Raw genomic sequence first — 20973 nt, 5'->3', positions numbered from 1 at the left:
CTAGGATCAAATAAAATTCTGTGTGGGAACGTACATGGTATATATGCGGGTATATATGTGAGCTTATACATTAAGTAAGCATGGTTTATAATATAAAATCAAAATAAACTTAACATTTTTCACTGTCCTTTAAAAATAAGTACACTGAAATGAATTTTTCCTATCACTTTTCTTAAAGTTGTATAACACTTATTCATTTCCTATATTTAAACTGTTCAGTTCATTATAATATAAATACTTCTTTATGCAAAGGTTATTCATTCCCCACTCCTATCCCGAGTCAACTGCTAAGGGGATGATACTTGCCCATCTTTGCACCCACCCCCACTGCCTGCACTCTAACCACTGCCATGGACCCCTTCGGGGCTACTTAGAGTAAGGGAGGGCAGGGAGAGTTCTTCCTTGATTGGTGCTTTCATAAGAAGATATTTGGGGTTGATTCTTCCTCTCTTATGGCTTGTTATGGGATTTTCAGAGACTTCTCCTACTGAGCTCTTCTGCTGCAGTTCTCTCAGGTCAGGGATGGTTTCCAGTCTTCAAACCACCACAGCCCCGTCGGCCCGTGTTTTTCCAGGTTCCGCTCAGTATGGGATTGATTCAGAAGGCCCATTACTACCCATCCTGTCCTCTTGGATTGGGATTAAAATGATTCCAGTTGGTTTCTTTCTATTATGTGGCTCACACCTGGTTTGTGAGAAACACTCAGCCACCTTTGTCTCAACCAACTTTGAGAATGCACACCAGTCAAAATATAGCCCCTTGATCAGCTCCTTTCCCCTGCTTTCTAGCTTTTTTAGGTGGGGATGAATTTTGACATTGGTTTGCTATGCTCCCTAACATGGTAAGAAGAAAATCAAAGTCTCCCAATGGTCCTACTGAAGGCTTTTCTCTAGGTTTGAAATGAAGATATTATCAAGCCCTACCCTACCCTTTCTATACTTTCCTTCCTTAGAGCAGTATACTAATGTTAACATCACCTATTTTTAAATATCCATATTTTTGGCATCGTCTCTTGGAATTCGTGTATATTATATCCTGATGCTTTAATCAATTTGCAGTTTAAAAAAATCCTGTTATACACACAATACCTATTCGATCAATATTGGTTAAAAACCTGATGATTTTCAGTTTCTAGAACTAGTTAATTAAGGTCAATGTCTGGAATAGAGTTCATAGATAATCGGAAGTGTTTATCGCTGCATCAGACAGTTAAGGGGGAAGTGTGTGCGTGGGGAGGGCGGTGGAGGACAGCGGCGGCCGCCCGATCCCCATACAAAGGCCAGGCGTCCAGCTTCACTGCTCGGAACACATGCAAGGAGGGGGGAATGTTCAAATACCCATGGAAACAGTCGGGAATACTGCAGGGAAGTCATAGCTTCTGTAGACAACACCCTTCGTTACCCAAGTACAGTCAGCCAAAGGTTTTCCTCTTTTAAACAAAATTAATATAGATTTCAGGTGCCCTCATCTCTTTCTCTCTCTCTCTCTCTCTCTCTCTCTCACACACACACACACACACACACGCACACACACCCTGACACACTGTGAGGAGATGCTATGTTAATTAGCTTGACTGTAGTGATCATTGCATTATGTATATGTATGTCAAATCATCATGTTGTACCTTAAAAATAAAATTTTTATTTTAAAAAAGAAGCATCAAGTGAAGACCCCAAAGAGAATTAGGCAAATAGCTGCCCCCACTGCAGACCCAACGTCATTCTTTGTTCACTTTTTGGGAAACTGTCTTCATCTTCTGTTGATTTTGCAGTCAGAGTTATGCATATGGATGAAGATATCTACAGATGCTTTCTCATTGCGCCAAGGAAAATAGATGGTTTATGACTATACCTCGGATTTGGCTTTCTCTGCCAGCCTATGGCTTTCCCCTCTGGCCCAGGCTTATCTGTTACATCTGAATAAACTTGAGGCAACACTTTCAGATAGAAGCAATCTATTCTCCACTAGGAACAGCAGTCAACCATTTTATTGATAGTTCTAGTGTATTAAAATGAGAATCACTTTCCCATTCCCATGAGGCACTTTGGTTTTCTGTAAGTTTATTAGAAAACATAAATTTAAAAACAAACCAGAACAAAAAAAATTAGTGGGTCCAAAACTTAAAACTATGTCAAGCTACATTCAGAATATTGTAATTTTTCTCTGGATTATGACTTAAACAGGCTTGTTCATTTTACTCAGCATTAGACTTCTGGAATTCATTTACACTGTTGTGTAGACCTGGGTTTGATTCATTTTCCCCAGACATTTGCTCTGTGAGGTGTGCTGTTGTAAGGAGGGCTTTCAGTGCTTAGGCAGAGACTGCAGTCCCTAGTGAACATACCACGCCGTGGTCAGTCAGTCTCCTACCAGTGGGCACTTGGGTGGATTCAAAATTTTTGCTTCTGAACGCTGCCTATATATGAGCCTCTTTTAACTCCAGTGTTAAATGACCCTTGCTGAATTGCTGACTTTTAACATTTTTAATATTTAAAAATAAGTAACCACAGTTAAGTCTTTCATTGGTAGGTGCCAAGTTTATATAGGGTGGTTTGTTGTATACAAGATGCTCTTGGTAACTTCTATTAGTTTCAGATTCCAGGGAAACAGGAATGACAATCCAGCCAAATAGGGGGCCAGTAAGGTGACATCTTTAGGGTGTTGGAATGTGGAATTGTTTGGAAAATATGATCAAGCCAATCTTGTGATGTATAAGGTTTAGCAATTTCCTAGAGAACAAGAAATAAAGTTCACATTCCTGGGCTTGACATTCATATCTCTCCATATTTTGTCCTTAAAGTGCATTCTTAGTTGTTCTTACTCTAAGCTTTATTTAAACTTTACTTAATTTGAAAAGGATATCTGAACACTGAGCAAACATTCCATTATTTTTCTACTGTATTTTCCTGTATTATTTCTATTAATCTTTCAAGATTCCACTCAGAAAACACTGCCTTTAGATGCCTTTTCTAGTTCCCACAAGTAAATATAATTTAATTTTCATATACACACACACAGTAGTGCCTGAATCCTTATGGAAACTCTGGTGCCAGGTATGAAACAAAGGAAATAGTGGATACTATTAATCTTTAGTCTAAAACATTAATACCCAAGTTCATCATTCATGTTATTCAAGAGATCTGTTTTCACTTTTTAAGGATGTCTTTTACTGTTAAGAACAATCAAAAAGATGTGCCCAAGGCAAGGCACCTTTAAAAAACAACAAAAAAATATACGAGGAAAGGAAGGAGAAGGGTCAAATCAAAGAACATGTATGAAGAACACATGGATAGAGCCAAGGTGGCGAGGGATTGAGGGAGGGAGGTGGGGGTGGGAGGGGCAGGGGAAAGTGGTGGCGGGTAAATGGAGACAAATGTATCTGAACAAATAAAAATAAAAATAAAAAATATAAAAATAAGAAATTCAATAAAATACACTTATGGGTTAAAAATAATTTCGATTGTGCACTTCGTACTGATGGCATTATTCAGTACTGATGGTGAAAACTTTTATGGTGACTAATATGGAGGGAACAGAGTTAATTTGAAAATGGTCTGTGTTTCAAGTAATTTCACTTTTTAGGGGCCCCTGTATAAACATAATTATAAATCAGTCATGCCAATTTGAGCACATGCTTATATCTATGTAAAGTATTTGCACAGTATTGGCCTTGACTTCCGAAAAACCATACAATTAGGGACTGGCTGTAAGTGGAAATCAGCTCTTCATTATTCTGTTTTGTTTTCATCCTGCCTGCCGCTCTCCCTCGCCCGCCCCTTACCAGAGCCAAGTGTGGAGACCCTGACTATCTTAGCTACCATGAAATGCTTTTTTAAGGATTTGCCACCAATGTAAGCATTTATTTCCAGTTTTTATTACTAAATAGTTTCTCTCAAGTGTGTTAATAAACTTTGAAAATTTGTGAAGTATATAAACAGTTGGCAAATATGAAGTGTTTCATGTGTTTTGCTATGTTATTTATTTTTGATATGGTACTATATACATTTTATATACATATAAACTTGTCACTGTATTCCTCACTAGTATAATATTTTGATATGTGTGCTTACTGACTTAATATGTTATTTTTCAAAGGTTTTTGTGTTGGGGAATTTTTACCCTGTAATATCTAGCTGGGTAATATTTGGGGGAAGATTCTCCCATAATTTCAGTATCTCTCTGGATATAGGAAATAGTCATTATTAACTACATTTCCTTCTATTTCTTATATTTACCTTCAAAAATACAATATAGGGAGTGTTTACAGGACATCACATGAGACAATTAAGATGTGTTAACCTTCAGACATCTATTTTAGGTTTTATGTTTGTAACGAACTCCTTTAGCCTCAGTATAATTAGCTGGCTAATGGTGATCAATCATTATTATGCTGATGACAGGCATTTTTCATTGTTTCAAGTTCTATTTTTTTAGTCATTTACTTGACATCCTGAAGACTCAAATCCTCGAATCAATCCACACAGCAGGAAGGTCACCGGCAGCAAGTAGATAAACCAATCTCTCAGCTTGCTATCTCAGGGCTGTTCTTAGAGACTGAATCCTTCCATAAATTATTTTTGCTAGCATTTTTAAAGCAACAGTTTTATGGAAGTGAAAGTGAGTTTTTCAAACTCTTGGCATCCTCAGTGTCAGAAACACATTCATTCATTTAACATTTACTGAGGTCTGGTCATGTGCAAAGTCTCGAGAAAAAATACCTCCTTGAGAATGGTTTGCCGTCTAATCACAGCCACAAACAAAACATAATGTGAGGAGATGCCTCTTGACTTGGGGAGCTTAAAGCTGAGCACAACATGGGCTGAAGGTGAGGTTTCACTCTAAATGGAGCCCAACATGCTGGACTCTCTGATAAGCTCCAAGTTTGTGTTTAAAACTGCTTTCAGCCCAACAGAAACCTGATCTTTTTTTTTTTTTAAACCAGTTGTATTTTGTAAAGTCTTCTTCTTTTGCCTGCATCATAGTATGTTGTACATATCTTCTCTTTTCTGTAGGACTCTCTTTAGGATCGGGAATGACAGTGTCTCCCAACCTTGTCCATGTCTGACCACGTGCACGACCTAGTGCAAATGTGTGAATGGATTCCCCCATTAACTCATTTATGTAACAGTGTGAGTGGTGCAGTAGCTTTGTCAGAATAGGCGATCGTTATTTTCATGAAGGGAGAAAATCCCCTCACAGAGAATGCCTCTCTGCTCTGCACAAAAGTGATAAACCTAACTCGCTCTTCAATCTGTGGGAAGCATAGCCCTGTAAAATTCACCCACTCCTTTCCTGCCCTGAATCCCTTTAGAGACACTGGGATTAAAATTTATTCATCCCTACTTTTTGCTCATCTTTGATGGTACTTAAAAAGAGGTCACAATTGAGATAGATGGTATTTTTCTCCTAAAATAAACTAGACAGGAGTTTGTCTGTAAAATAGGGTATGGAAGTAATAGTTTATCAAATTTAGCAAATCACAAATCAAAGGACATCAGACTAGTAAAGGCCTTTCTAATCTTATTTATAAATGTCTTTACAGTGGCTGTGGCCAGTCAGGCTCTTTTTGGACATTCCCAGCAATGGAAAGCTCTGTCTCTTTCAGTGTGCACCTTCTCTGGCACACGGGAAAAAAGCAACCTGGAGCTTTGTGATAAATAAGCCATAAATAGTCTAACCTAATCTATATTTAATTTATTTTTTTTCAAGATTTTATTTATTTAGTTTTTAGAGGGAGGGGAAGGGAGGGAGAAAGAGGGAGAGAAACATCAGTGTGTGGTTGCCTCTTGAGTGCCCCCTGCTGGGGACCTGGTCTGAAGCCCTGCCCCTTATCATGTGCCCTGATTGGGAGTAGAACCGGCGACCCTTTGGTTTGCAAGCTGGCACTCAATCCACTGAGCCACACCAGCCAGTACTATATGTAATTTCTTTTTATTTTACTCAAATAGGGAAAGATCATTTAAATCAGTAGCAAGCATATCATATACATACAGCGGTTTTTTTTCATTGTTGAGGATTTCTATCCAGTTTGTGGAGTGGTTTATTGCTTTCTGATAATTAGGTTCATGTTTCTGTGTCTGTAATCATACAACAATATTTCATAGATTACATTTTGACACATCAATTTCACAGAATCAGATTATGCATGTACATAACCTCCTCCCTGCCCTTTTTCTATCTGCAAGGGTACAAAGGTAAGCTTGAAAGGAAATGAGCCATCTGTGAGCTTAGCTGCCACAGAAAAGCAATAACAGTTATTGAAAATTCCTGGAGTAATTGGGTTTATATGAAATGTTGTGAGGTTTTTTTTTTTCATTTTGGATTTGTCCCTGAGTGCTTATTTCATTTTCAGATGGCTCCAAGGAACTTGGGCTATTAATTTTTTTATGCATCACTCTGAATTTTCTAGGACTTGCCATCATTTTTTATAGTCATTTCTTATAACATCACTGGGAGGAAAGGCAATGTCTTTCCTTCTCCTGTCCACCTGGAAAATCCTAGACCTGTTAATAGAAATGAGTAGTTCCAGATCAGATTCCAGTCCAGAGTTGTTCCCAGGAGAGCAATTTTAAAAAGCCATCTTAGAGGGTCTGAGTGAACCAAGTGTCAGTTGTTAGCCTGGCAGGCTGATTCCTTGAGGAAGTTATTCCCACGGTCCCTAAGAACTATGCCCTTGGCTTCTCTACCTCTTCCTTGGGACACACCGAGCCTTCCAGACCCTTGCATTAAATAGCTTTTGAGTTTGTTTCTAAAACGTTCAAAACAGGATACGATGAGAGTAGATTGATCTAATTTGGGGACAGGGATTGGGAAAGACATGCTGAAGTAGCAATGTTTGAGTGTATACCTGAATGAAAAGTTAGGAGTAAAGCAAATAAAAGTTGAGAGGAGCCATTAGCAGAGAGAACGAAGGCAGAAGAGGGGGTGGGGTTAAATTAAGGTCTGGGAGGTAGATGGGGAATGGGAAGTTAGGTTTTATAGGTTGGATTTTGAATACAGGTGGGAGGTCCTGATGAAAATTTAAACTCAGCACCTCAGGGCCCGATCAGACATTTTCAGCTGGGCTATTGTGACTTCCAGCAAATGGACCGAGAATCCATCACAATACATCTGGATAATAAAGTAAATTTATAGCATTCAACAATGCAATAATGTTACAGACTCAGGAAATGTTTGATGAGTGAATGATGCAGAACACAGGTAAAACAATTGGAAGATAATTTGAACCTTTAAATTCATTAAAGCCGGATATTTTGGATATCAGCAAATATGAGGTCTGTCCAGAAGATACCCAGTCATGTAATGTGAAAAATAGAGACTTTTATTGTAGAAGATACAAGGTACAAGAAACATTGTACATAAGACAATGACACCTAAATCCCCTTCAAAGTAGCATCTTGGGACCTCACACAGTTCTCTTCCATGTTCAAAACACTCTGCAAAATCTTTTGTTGGCATTGGCATCAGCTGCCCTGTTGTATTTTCTTGAATCTTATCAATGGTCTGAAATCTCTTCCCTTTCAAAGGTGATTTTAGTTTTGGGAAAAGCAAGAAGTCACAGGGTGCCAAATCTAGGCTACAGAGGGACTCAGTCACCTCGGTAATTTGATGTTTTGACAGAAACCTCTGTGCCAGATGCGACGCATGAGCAGGTACATTGTAGTGATGAAGCTGTCAATCACTAGTTGCCCGTAATTGTGACTGCTTTCGTTGTATTACATTGCTCAACCAACAAAGAACATTGAGGTAGTACTCTTATAAATTTTTTGGCATGGAGGGGCATACCCATGATGGGCAACGCCTTCCCAATCAAAAACACAATTCTATAAGCTGGAAATGCCACACAGTACACATGCCCACTCAACAGCATCTACCAACACCATGGACTAGTACAATGAAGTCATCATTGTTCACACATGCGCATTCTAGTTCACTCTTCTTGGCTGCTGGGTTATATCAGTGTTGCTCAAACCATCCCTGTAATATTAACAATGGCTGGACTTTTTCCAGACAGACCTCATATAACAATGTAAAGAAAATCTTGCAACTTCAAACCTGAGCTTCATTCTTCCTTAGTATTCCAGAATGATGCATGGATCTCTTATAAAATGGTCATCATGTTTTGTGCCAGGGTTAATGACTGTTAGATGACACTTGGAGTGATGTTTGTGGAAATATCTGATTGGTCATGATCCAATTTTCTAAAAAAAAAAATCTTCATGGCATGGAATGAGGTAGGCTGCCAATAACCAGCTGAGAAACTCAGGATGGCAAGAAAAACCTATTCATCACTTCAATTTGAATTGAATTGGAGGTGTGTTGAGTGAAATTCTACCATCCTGCCAAAGCCAATTGTATCTCTCTGTTATTCTTCCCACTGAATTTGTGGGTACTTCTGCTTTTTACTTTTATCTTAGCCTTGTCCTATATATACTTTGGAAGAATATACATGTAATAAAAATATAGAAACATATTTATCATTTTAGTTTACCTTTGCTGAAAGTGTGGAGGCTAATGTAAACTGTAAGATATATTGATCTTACATGATCATGAGCTTTTTAGATTTGCCTCATCCAGAATTAGTTCATTGGCTCCTGTAATTTCTCTATTTCTCTCCCAGTACCTTTAATGAGTCCTGCTATGGTTCAATAATTTAGATTGACGTTGTTAATTTTTTTTGTCAAATGATTGAAATAGGAAAAGGGGGCTGTTTATGAAATGTGCATATAATTGCATAGCATGAGCCGAGATTTTCAAGAAAAATTCAGTTCTTTGCTCATGAATTGATTTAACAGTTGCCAACTAAGGTGCAGGAAAATTAAGTTCCACATTACATGCAGCCTGAGATTCCTTGGAGGGAAGAAAAATGCTTTCACTTTTCAATGAGCTGTGGGACATTATTCCAAGATCATCAGGAAAACTTTATTTCTGTGAAAAAGAGCTCTGTGGTCCTTAGAGCAGAAGGATTTTACATTGTGAAAGCTTCCTACTGAACAAACCCATGGCTCTTGACTCCATTGACCTCGGACGGTGGGAGGATATGGAGCAGAGTGCCAGGAGTGGAACCCCACAAGAGGTATTCTGTTCTAGCAATGCTTCGGTGTTACAAATAGTCTATGTTCTGTCTCAATGAATGAAACACCCAGCCAGTAGCCTGGTTAAATGCTGTTTTTCTTTATCACGTAGGACTCAGTGTTTGAGCTCTTTGAACCATTTATTCAACTAATAGAAATTGATTTTAATAAAATAATTTCAAGTAAGAAAAATAAAGTTATATATCTAAACATATTTTTTGTGGTATTAGCTGCAATAGTGAAAGATGGAGACAGTTTAAATGAGTATACCCAATGATAAAGAAATTATTAAATAAATTCAGACATACACAGGTAAAGACATTTTGTAACCATTAAAAAATTTTAGGTAGACTATGTAGCTGGAAAAATTGGCTTCTGTCTAATGTTATAGAGCAGATATGAATCACTAGTCATAATAAATACAGCTAACATTTATTAGGCCATTTTCAATGTGCCAAGTATGTTACATTCGTTCATCCTCACAATAATTTTATGAGGTAGATACTATTATTATCCCCAATTTATACATGAAGAAACTGAGCAAGTTTGCAGAGCTAGTAAGTGCTTTGTCTGGAATTCAAAACCAGAGGGTCTGTCCCTAGAGGCCACACTTTGTCATTACTCTGATAAGATCAGCAAGCAGATGGGTATATTCACATTGGTCATACCTGGTGACACTCTAAGTTCATGTAAAGGGCTGGAAGAAAATATATAGAACTGAAATTAGTTAATACTGTTGAAATTTCGAAGATGCATTTAAAAAGTTTTCTTCAATGTTCTAACATATGCTTTTTACTATTTAAAAATATGACTTAGTAACATGTAACATTGGAGTACAAAGTACAAATTTTATTAAAGTAGGCCATTCCCATATTGACAAAAGAGAGATCTCCATCTCATGTAGGCACTTACTCCTTTTGAAAACCCACTTCCAGAGGTCTAGTGTCAGGTAAAAGCCATCACAGAGCCCCAGATAGGAGGAGAGTAGATGCTAGATGAATGAGGCTTTTGTGGGAAACCAGAAGCAGCAGGATTTGCAAATATATAGGTCAGAGAATTATCACCCGAGCAATCTGTTCACAATCTTCTCGCTCATGTTACAGAAGTGGAGAGGATAACAGATAACTGGCATAGAAAAAATAAAAAAAACTAAGCTAAATACTAGGAGGAACTTCTGAGCTTTTAGAGTGTTGTATTGGATTCTGTAGTCATGTCTTGAAATAAAAGCTTTATCTGTAAAACCTACAACTACCTCCTTGGAGGAACAGAAATGTTCATGTAGAGGAGGAAAGAGTACTGAGTGAGGTCTCTCCAGAAAGTATCCAGCTATGTACTATGTATAATAGAGACTTTTGTTGAAGAAGATTCAAGGTACAAGTAACATTGTACATGGGACAATGATGCCTCAGTCCTCTTCAAAGCAGGAACCTTGGGGCCTCACACAGTTCTCCCAATGGCCATCAGCTGCCCCGTCATATTTTCCTCAATCTCATTGATGGTCTGAAATCTCGTCCCTTACAAAGGTGATTTTAGTTTGGGGAAAGGCCAGAAGTCACAGGGCGCCAAATCTGGGCTGTAGTGGGGCTGAGTCAGCTAAGTGATTTGATGTTTCATCCAAACACTCTGCAAGAGACATGATGCATGAGTGGGTGCCTTGTCATGATGAAGCTGCCAATCACCAGTTGCCCATAGCTGCAGCCTTCTGAATCATCTGAATAGTTTCCATGGAGGAATGTTCAAGCTTAATGCAAAATTTGATGCAGATATGTTGCTCTATTTGCTCATTTTGAATGCAGCGGCCACACAGTGCACATGCTCACTCAATGGCATCTACTGCCTCCACTGACTAGTACAGTGAGGTGGTCATTATTCATGCATGTGCATTCCAGTCAACTCTCATCAACTGCCAGGTTTCATCGATGTTGCACAAGCCATTCTCATTATATTAACCGTGACTAGACTTTTTCTGGACAGACCTCTTATAACGAGATAGAGGCAGCAGGAGTTGAAGTACCTTGTGGAATACAGAATATGTGATTGAGAAAGAAACACATGATTGATGTTAAACTTATTATAGATGCATTGTGAGAAAGTTGTGACTTGGGGTGGAAAATTATCTGTAATGTTTTTTAATAAGTTTGAATAGCATAAAGTTGTATTTTATACATTTTATATTTTATAATTAAAAATGTAGAGCTTGTTCTTTTAACTTGGAGTCTGTCAATGGGTTTAGATGATGCATCTGCCCCTTGAAATCTTACAGCAAGTTTACATATGTGCATATGAGCATTTTCAAGGGAAAACATCTATAGTTTTTGTCGAATATTCTCAAATGTCTGTGATGCCAAATTTACTGTTACGAGCATCTTCACTAATAGGTTACGGCACAAGAGAAGGCTGAAGGGGGGATAGATAGATGCATAGATAGATTCTATCACATACATTTGGAGAATTTTGTTGACTCCTCCTAATGTTAGGAATCTTCTCAATACATTGTTGAAACATTTCTGTTGAAGAGAAAATAGATGACACAAACATTTAAAAGCCTTTCATCTGCGACTATTGGAAAGTATGATGCCTAGGGATTTTACACTGGGGCTGTAGCTCTGACTTGCACCTTGTGTTTGGCAAAGAAACAGATCAGGAGTTTTGGATGATGCCTTGAGGTTCTTCCTGTGGATACCATGCTGCTAGCTAGTCAGTTTAGCTAATCTACAAGTAACCAAACATTCAAATAAACCTAAGACCTCATCTAATTCATTAAGGCACTACTAACCCAATGAGCCAAGATTTAATACTGATTTATAACTCAGGTTTTATTGCTTTTTCCTTTAAAAACAGCTTTCTTGAGATGTAATTCATGTTCATTACTTTTATTTGAGTTTTTTTCCCTTTTGTTAGCTGAAAAAAGTGTGTATGGTATTTAAAGATAGAGCAAATTGACTTTTGAGAAGAATATGGCTAATAGAAATCCTTGAGTTTATAATATAGGATGGAATAAGACTGTATGTGGGAAAATAAATGGAACATATTCAGAGTTTCTAATTAACATATTAATTTTTTTGGTTACCCTTTTTTCTCCCCTTAAAGCCTCCACTGACTCCAACAATTGCTATTGCCCTAAAATTTCATAATTTAGCCAATAAGGTGTAAAGTGGAATATATGTCTTTGTTAGCAACATAAATAGCAACATTATATATGACAGACATTAGTATTTCCTGTTGGTTGGTGACAGCCTTGCCCTGAGATTCCTGTGAAACTCTCAGGTTACACGTTTTGGAGGGCAATAAACCTATTTAAATATACCCACAAGGTTGTTTATCCACTGGTGCATTCATTCAGTTTTCCTTTGCTCAGCAAACAGTAATTGACTGTCTCATATATATATTGACCTATCTTTACTTGTTATGGCAGTTACAAAATTAATAAGAAATTTTCCTTGCTGTTAAGGAGGGTTTTATAAATAACCAAAGTATAGTGTAGATTAAGGATCATACTCTAACAGGATGCCATGCGAACACAAAGGGAGGTATATGAATTGAGAGTTCGTAGAAGGTTGCATGCAAAGGTAACATTTCATCACTATGTTGAAGGACAGATAGGATTTTTGTAGGTAAAGAAGGAGAAAGGGTGCTAGGACTTCCAACTTAAGGAAAACATTGATTTAGTGAGTGCTGCTATGTGCAAGACACTGTGCTAGATGAATCCTTTCCTATGAGCCTAGTTCTTTTTTTGTCCGCAGAATACAGGAAAGAAATGGAAGCCTCTAGAAGTTTGCCTTGTTATTAGGGGGAAAGTGAGCGCAAGCAGCAGAATCACTGCATTATTTGCTAAGCTGAATGACTGCATTTCCTTTGCTCATCATCATTCCTAGGGCAGTGGTTGGCAAACTTTTTCTGAAGGGGCCAGATAATAAATATCTTAGTCTTTTCACATTTACAAAATCTGTCACAATTACTCACCTCTGCTGTTGTAGCTCAAAAGCAAACCATAGACCATATGTAAATGAATGAGCATGACTGTGTTCCAGTAGAACTACTTATGGGTACTGAAAATTGAAATTTACATAATTTTCACATTTTGTGAAATACGATTCTTATTCTGATTTTGTTCAACCATTTAGAAATGCTAAAATTGTTTCTTTGTTCATGGCTCTACAGAATCAGGTGGTAAGTTAGATTCTTCCTGTGGGACAGTGTGCTGACCTCTGATGACACATAACAGGTGCTAAAATAAATATTGTGGAAAACAGCAACCTAGTCCTTGTCCAAGGCCATTGCATTATGTGACTCTGAGGCTCTCCATTTGACTTGGAGTCTATTTGAATGGCCCCGCCTGCAATTAAGGACTCTGAAGCTTCAGCAGCCAGTGGCTCTGGACTCCAACACTAATACACATAATTCTGGACACTTTATAGAGATGTATCTGCTGAAAAATAACAGGTCAGGAAATCAGCTGAGGCATCAGGCTTTGATTATATTGTTAAACCAAGAGATGTTTCTGAGCCTGTTCTTACAATGAGCATGTAGTCATACCTTGTTATCTTGTCCATCTTTAAAGAGCAAGGGCTTTTTGTGTTATGTCCTTCAAGAACTATTGAGTTATCCTCAGTGGCCTCCTTTTTATTAAAATATTATGAAAAAAAGCCCTGGCCAGGTGACTCGGTTGGAACATCGTCCTGTGCACCAAAAGGTTGTGGGGTTCGATCCCAGTCAGGGTGTATACAGAAGGCAACCGATTGATGTTTCTCCCTCTCATCAATGTCTCTCTCTCTCTCTCTCTCTCTTTCTCTCTCTCTCTCCCTCTCTCAAATCAGTGAACATATCCTCAAGTGAGAATTAAAAAAATGTATGAAAAAAGCCCCGATGGTTGATTTATTTAAAAGGTGCATGTGGTACAAGTCCGATAACATCCTTAAAAACATAAGCGCCCCTATGTTCATTGCAGTGTTATTTGCAATTGCCAAGATATGGAAGCAACCCAAGTGTCCAAGTGTCCAGTAGAGGAGCGGATAAAACAACTATGGGAAATTTACACAATGGAATACTACTCAGCCACGAAAAAAAGGTTTTACCTTTTGCAACAGTATGGATAGACCGGGAGAACATTGTGCTAAGTGAAATAAGCCAGTCAGAGAAAGACAAATATCATATGATTCCACTTATATGTGAAATCTAATGAACAAACTGAATCAACAAAGAATATGGGGACAGACTCATAGATGGAGAACAGGATGACCGCTAGTGGGGTAGGAGGGAGGTCAGGGGGTGGAGCGATTGAGCAAAAAGTGAAAATGACTCATGGACATGGAGAGCTGTGTGGTGATTGCAGGTGGGAGGGCATATAAGGGGACTAAAATGGTAAAGGAAAAAAATACAGTACACATTAAATTTAAAAAAAGTATTGGTGAAATCCAACATACTTGAATATACCTAGCAAGATCCAGTACTGTAATTGTGACAGAGACAACGCTGTTGGCATCAGAAAGTGGGTGCCAGGGACATTCTAAGATATTTTGCTGTGAGTTCCTAGTGGTTAGGCTTCTAGAATTCCATCCTTGTGGGTCTAAAAATAGATCCTTGGTAACCTTTTCATACAGGTGTGACTTCAAGGGCTCTAACACTTTGATAAATATGAAGATTCCACTTAACAAAGTATAAAGAGTGACCTTGGCAAGTTATCTATCCTTCTTTGTTTTACTTTTCCCCCCTGGAAAGGGGAGTAATGGCAGCCACTTCTTTAGGTTGATGCAGGATTAAATGAGATGAGTCACTTTAATATTTTATCTATACTTTTTTTTAGAATTTCTGTTTTTTATACTTTATGAGAGAATTGAAAATAGAATTCAAATACTTCTATGATATGCTTTTTTTGTAGGCCAATTTTTTCTTTTTAGACCTATTTGGATGCCACATTGAATGTGAGCAAATCATATTCTATCACCTTCTGCCAACACTTGTCAAAAAGTATGATGTGCCCAGCCAGTTGTGCTCTGGTCTTTAAAAAAAGGCTTTCATCTTATAAAGTCATTTTGTTGATGGGGTGAATTAACAAAAATATCACTTGTTATCAACTTATTTACTATGTGCTAGGAGAACATTTATTCATTTTCCATATTTCTGATTATGTTATATAGTTATAATGATTTATGAAAACAAATCTGAATATCTTATGCCAAATTTTAGCAAGAGCCTAACTCAAAATAAGATGTTAGATTACATTATGGGAGGATTGATTCATTTGATTTTACCCAAGGAAAAACAGTGTTTTAGTTTTTAAAGATAAAATATGTCACAGTGTTAGTGACTCTTTAGCTTTGGTAAGGAGAGTTTGCTGCAATTCTTCAGAACTTTGCTCTAAAGCTCATCTCCACTGTGTATACTGGTGCTTATCACTTAAGAGAATTTTGTATCAAATAAGGATAAGAAGAGGATGTTTTGTTGGACAGCATCAGAGTATCAGAGGACATCTTTAGACTAACATGGTTCTCTATTTGACCCTAAAATCAGTAGAGTATTGAGAAAGGTCTTCTAATTTTTTAATTAGTACAAGTTTATTTCCTCTGATTTGAATTTTAAAACTCAATTTCTTACATTTCAATTCAGAGGGTTCCACAGCAGAAACAGCTTTATGTCTAGCTTTGTTTACCTCAATGTTTCTCACCTTGGCTGTACCTGATAACCAAGTGGAGAGTTAAAATGGAAAAGAAAGCTCATCCCTGGACTTATTTGCATATTTAGTTGGTTTGGCAGGTGGCCCAGGTATAGATTTTCTTTTTTTCCCTTTTTCCCCTTATTTTTAAAAATAATATCAGAAGACTTGAACATGTCGTTTGGGCTAAAAAACCAGTGGTATCAATAGCACTTCTCAAAATTTAATGTGACTATAAGTCACCTGCAGATTTTGTTAAACTGCAGACCCCAATTTCTCTGTAGGCCCAGGATGGGACCCTGGTGGGGTCAGTATCGCTGATATAAGTATCACCTTTTAAAAAGAAAGGTCTAAATTAAGGCCCAATTTCGCTAGGAAACTTTTTAACCTATAAAGCCTTGACTAAACTACTTTCTATAAAGTCATTAACTCATACTCTACAAATGATTTCGTACTCTACATATTAAAAAATGACCATTCTTATTGTCACATTGCTTAATTCAATTCTGTGTTTATTGAACACCTATTAGATGCTCTTTTGCCAGGCTTGTAGGAACTTGCAAAATAGAAAAATACAAACCCTACAAGGAGTAAAGGACTAATGCTAATGACCACAATTCAAAGTGCAAAGCATCATAAGAGAAGTAAAAGTTCACAATTTTTGGTTAATTTTGAGATTTATGCCTTTTTGTTAGAGACACTGTTTCGGTTTTGGAAATTCTTGACATCTAAAGTCTTTTTTTTTCTTCTTTCCTTTTCTTTTCTCTGAAAGATATATGTGTGTTGAGGAGTGCTGGCTCTTATTTTGTTGATGAGTGTTATCTAAAGTACGCAGAGCAGTGCTTAACTAAAAATCTTGAAAACTGTGGATGGAATGAATGAATCTTACACCTTATATTCAATAATAGTGACTTGAAAAAGGCAGTGTGATAGGAAACCAATAGTAAAGGTAAAGACACCTAACCGATTATGTCATAACTAAAACAATTTCATTATGAGAAAACAGGGAAGGAATGGAAGGTATTTGCAGAGGAACTGCTGTGGATCAGGCATTTCAATACCGTACTAAGGAATAGAATTCTCTGCCCATTTTACGTATCAGGTAATTAAGTTTTTGAAATTCATTGGAACTATGGTTAAGAAAGAGGGCAGTTTGTTTAAGCATTTCCAGTCTGCGTGTTTAGAAAACTTAGTCCTCTTTAGGAAACTTTGAACCTACAGATGAAGAAATGATCATGGAATATTTATGAAGAATTTACAAATTTTACTTGGTCATCAATGAACAGGTCTCTACATATCTTTTCTTCCAATTTATTACCTTATTCTTTTAAATAACCAGATATTTCTCTATTCTATTTCAGCTTCGTAAATAATCAAAAGCAAGTAGCAGTATTCTCTAGTGTACTTTTAGGATTTAGTGACAATAATAATTATAATATGCAAGATTTTGATTACTACGTGAAAAAATAAATTTATCTTATGTCATTTTATACTATATGATCATATGGTGTAATTATATATTATCTCAATGTCTCCAGCCAGATATAAAAACTGTCATAAAAAACTTCTTAAATTGTGTAACTTTTAGTTCTTAAGACATGTCTACTTGAAGGCATTGTATTAATAATCACTTTTTTCATCCTCGAAAGAACAGTTTTTGAATATCTTTCAAAAAATTAACAAAGTGATCAGCAGCTCAGTTGCCAAGGGAATTAAAAGCAAAGTTTATGCCTCCCCACTGCCAGCTTACTTATACAAAACAAATGTCAGAGGCAGCTCCTGGGGAACTTGTAATGGTTTAATTTACATGTATGGAGTCAGCACAAAATTAATAGCGGTCTAGCACGAAGGTTTGTTAGCTAATTGCTGGGTTTTAATGTTAAGCAAAGGAGTGTGAATTTTAACAACACTATTTAAGAGCCTCTTTGGGAACCTGCTCTTTTTATTAGTCTTGGTATACTGTGGGTTTCAAGCTATTTTCTGAATCCATTGTTTAAAATTCTTCAGATGTTCAGGTGGCAGCCTCTGTTGTCCTGGTCATTTGACCCCCTCCCTAATACAATTCACTGGGCACTTATCAGGAAAAAGGCATGAACCACTTTTCTTCGTTACACACCCTTTTTCCTGTAAAGGACAAACAATTCAGATTATCCCACAGGCTGCTGGAGAAATGACTTAGAGTTTTCTAGAGTCTAACCCTATATGAAATTACTGTAGGGAGGAAGAATTCATTTTACCAATTTAAAGCCTAATCTATTTGTAACCAGTGTGTTATATCTTATGATGTAAACAAAACAGAATTGTTTTTCTCCCCCTGCCCCATTTCACTTTATTCGGTGGGGAATAATTCTTATCCCTCCCTAGATGCAACCTCTCTGGCTGGCCCGTGGCATCTCTACAGCCCTGCAGACACTTTCACAAATACAGTGTCACTTCATTAATTAGCATAGATTCCCAGGTAGTAATCCAAACTTCTCAACTTGGTTTGTCAACGGTGAAATCCTTCCTTCTTAGGGTCTCTTCCGTCCTATCTCTTACCATCTAGGTGCTGTATTAACTCCACCTGGGCTGACAGCTTTGTGGAGTGAGGGGATGTGTAAAAATTAGTACAGGCCTTGTTTGTCTAGGTGGCTTCATAAATGCAGGGCCTTGGCAGGTGTTTAAAGCTGAGGCCTTTGGGCAGAAGCAGCCAGTATAAAAGCTGTGTTTTTTTTCCTCAGTGGTTTTATCATGGCATCTTTAAGGATTCTTTGCTGTATTCTGTCACCTGACGTTCCCTCAACTGGCATCCCCGTTGCAGGTTGTTCCTTTGTAGATAGAGCCTTCCTCCGCTCCTGAGTGCCTGGTGGCACATAGCCAGTCTTTAGGGTGAGGGCCCTCTGCTCCTGCACCTCAATTTAGCCCATTCAAGGCAACTCCCTCCTCTCTCTCTCCCTCTGACTGGTACAACTTAGATCTTAGTAAAACATAACTTCCTTAGATGTGAGTCAGGCCCCAGTTCCCTTCCCACTGCAGAGAGGTAGCACCCTTCAACCCTTCCTCCATAACAGTGGGAGAAAGAGGACTTAGATAAGCACAGCAACACGCTTTTCTGGAGAAAGCAGATGGACAGCTTCTTCCAAAACAGCTGTTTCTGATTCTTGGACCTCTGTTTGTATCTTACAGTAGCTAAACAGCTCAACAGTAATGGAGGAAGTTCCCATTCATCATCTATGTTAATTCTGCATATGGAAATTTGTGCAATACACAAAATGCATTCTGGTAGCCACAATATTAGTTCCTCAACTAAATCAGAGATAAGAACAATGACAATTAGTACTTTACATATTTAAAAAACTGAGGATGGAGAGAATTCCATTCAACGTAGTTTTTTAATCATTGTTTAGGAACTACTAATTAGATACACTCTGAATTTTGTCGGGGATCAAAGATATATATAATGTAGCAGTTGTCTTCATGGGCACACAGTCAAATTGGGAAAGCAGGATATATGTAAATATCTCAATATAGATGAGTATGCTTGATCAAATTACTCAATATAGATGAGTATAGTTGATCAAATTATTCCAATATGGCATATTTTACTTTGACAATCCAGATGATTTGGTACTTGACAAAGGAAAAGGCTAATTTCTAGGCATGGGGATAGTTTAACACAATGATTTTGGCTTGGGAATTGAAATCACTGATCATTATCATAGATACACTTCAAGAAATGGAATATTGAGGTAGGGAAGGAAAAAATCCAGCAGTTAGTTAACGTAGAATAGATTACTGGTTATATAATAAACTTAGGCTAAGCATACATATTTTACTGCAATTTCTGTCTGCAAAAAGCATCCTATCAAAAATAATTAAGCATTAGAGACGTATTTAAGAGACCATCACATAAAATCTCTCTGAGATGGGCTAATGATTAAGAATTCTGGCATTGGATTCAAAGTCCTAGGTTTGAATCCCTGGCTTGATTATGAAATCCACCATCTGGCTTATTTTCATGCTTATTTCTTGCTATTTCCCATGCTTAGGTAATCTTTTCCTTTAACCATTACAGCTAAAATAAACCATTCCATTGCTTTGTGACAAAGATTCATGTTATTCTCATTATATTACATGGAAAGAAGGGATATTCTATTTTTTTCTTTTGAGGAAATCTTTCTAAGCTACTCTCAACTTACAGGTTTCCTTAGAGAAAAAAACATATATAAACCATCTTCCCATTCCAGGTACAAACATTTCCTTAAAATCTCTTTCATCTCTCATCCAGAGAATGTGCATATTCATACATGGTATGCAAGGAACATACTGCATTTTACCCATACATTCAGAATTTCCTTGTTCCATTATAATGATTTTGGGGTTATGAAATAACATGTTCACCTCAATTAGTTAATTTCCTTTTATTCTTTATTTTATAGATATATTGGTGGCTACATTTTACGTATAGAACATTATTTACATTATTTAAACCCATTCAAACCGTAGCTTCAACATCTATTTTTATTACAGTTCCTACTCGCCACTCAAAAACAACAAAACATAAATAAATAATTACAATGCAATTGTTAGCTTATTATACAAAATGTCTATTATAAAGATTTCCCCTTTTCAATTTCTTGGCAAAACCTTCTTTGATACTAAACCAATATTTCCCCCTTCTGATCCTGTTTTCCAGTCATGTTAATTACGCTCAACTCCATGACCGTGACAAGGGGACTAAATAAGGAACTGCCATTGTGTATAATGAATTGACACAAGAAAAGCCACTCTGGTTAAATGCAAGAAAGCAATTTACTTTGAATCTCGAGAGAATGGTTCTATATCCTCTATTAGAACCTGTTTGGCTGAATAATTACAATTACATAAGTGATATTGATGATAGTACAGATGAAGGGGATCAATAAATATATATGCACATACACACACACACCACACATACATGTGATTAAATTTGCTTCATCAGTGACACATACAGTTATTGAGTTGCTAAACATTGATGACAGCATACGATATTCAGTTAGTTAAGAGATACAAGAGTTTTTCATTTCTTGTTTGCTGCTTTCTTTCTCTTTATGAGTTACAAGGATTTTTTTCATTTATCATTGATGGAGAAACTCCAGGTAGCAAGCTGTCAGTTTTTGCTATTCTGTTCTTGAGCCACAAAAACATTTTGATGCTTTCTTTAAAGGTATACAACTAAAATACTTCACAAAAAATTGAATATTCATATGAATTATAACAAAGAGT

General features: G+C 37.1%; 1 protein-coding gene across 2 annotated transcripts in view; it reads left to right on the top strand.

Annotated features, from left to right (window-relative positions):
- Positions 1–20973, top strand: part of FGF12 (fibroblast growth factor 12) — a 492718-nt gene that overhangs the window by 377143 nt on the left and 94602 nt on the right. The window lies entirely within an intron of this gene.

Source organism: Pteronotus mesoamericanus, unplaced genomic scaffold (assembly GCF_021234165.1).
Source record: "Pteronotus mesoamericanus isolate MK-2021 breed Mesoamerican mustached bat unplaced genomic scaffold, CSHL_Meso_final contig_82, whole genome shotgun sequence".
Lineage (NCBI taxonomy): Eukaryota > Metazoa > Chordata > Mammalia > Chiroptera > Mormoopidae > Pteronotus > Pteronotus mesoamericanus.
Note: the sequence above shows the minus strand (reverse complement) of the source record. Positions and strands in the feature narration are given on the sequence as shown.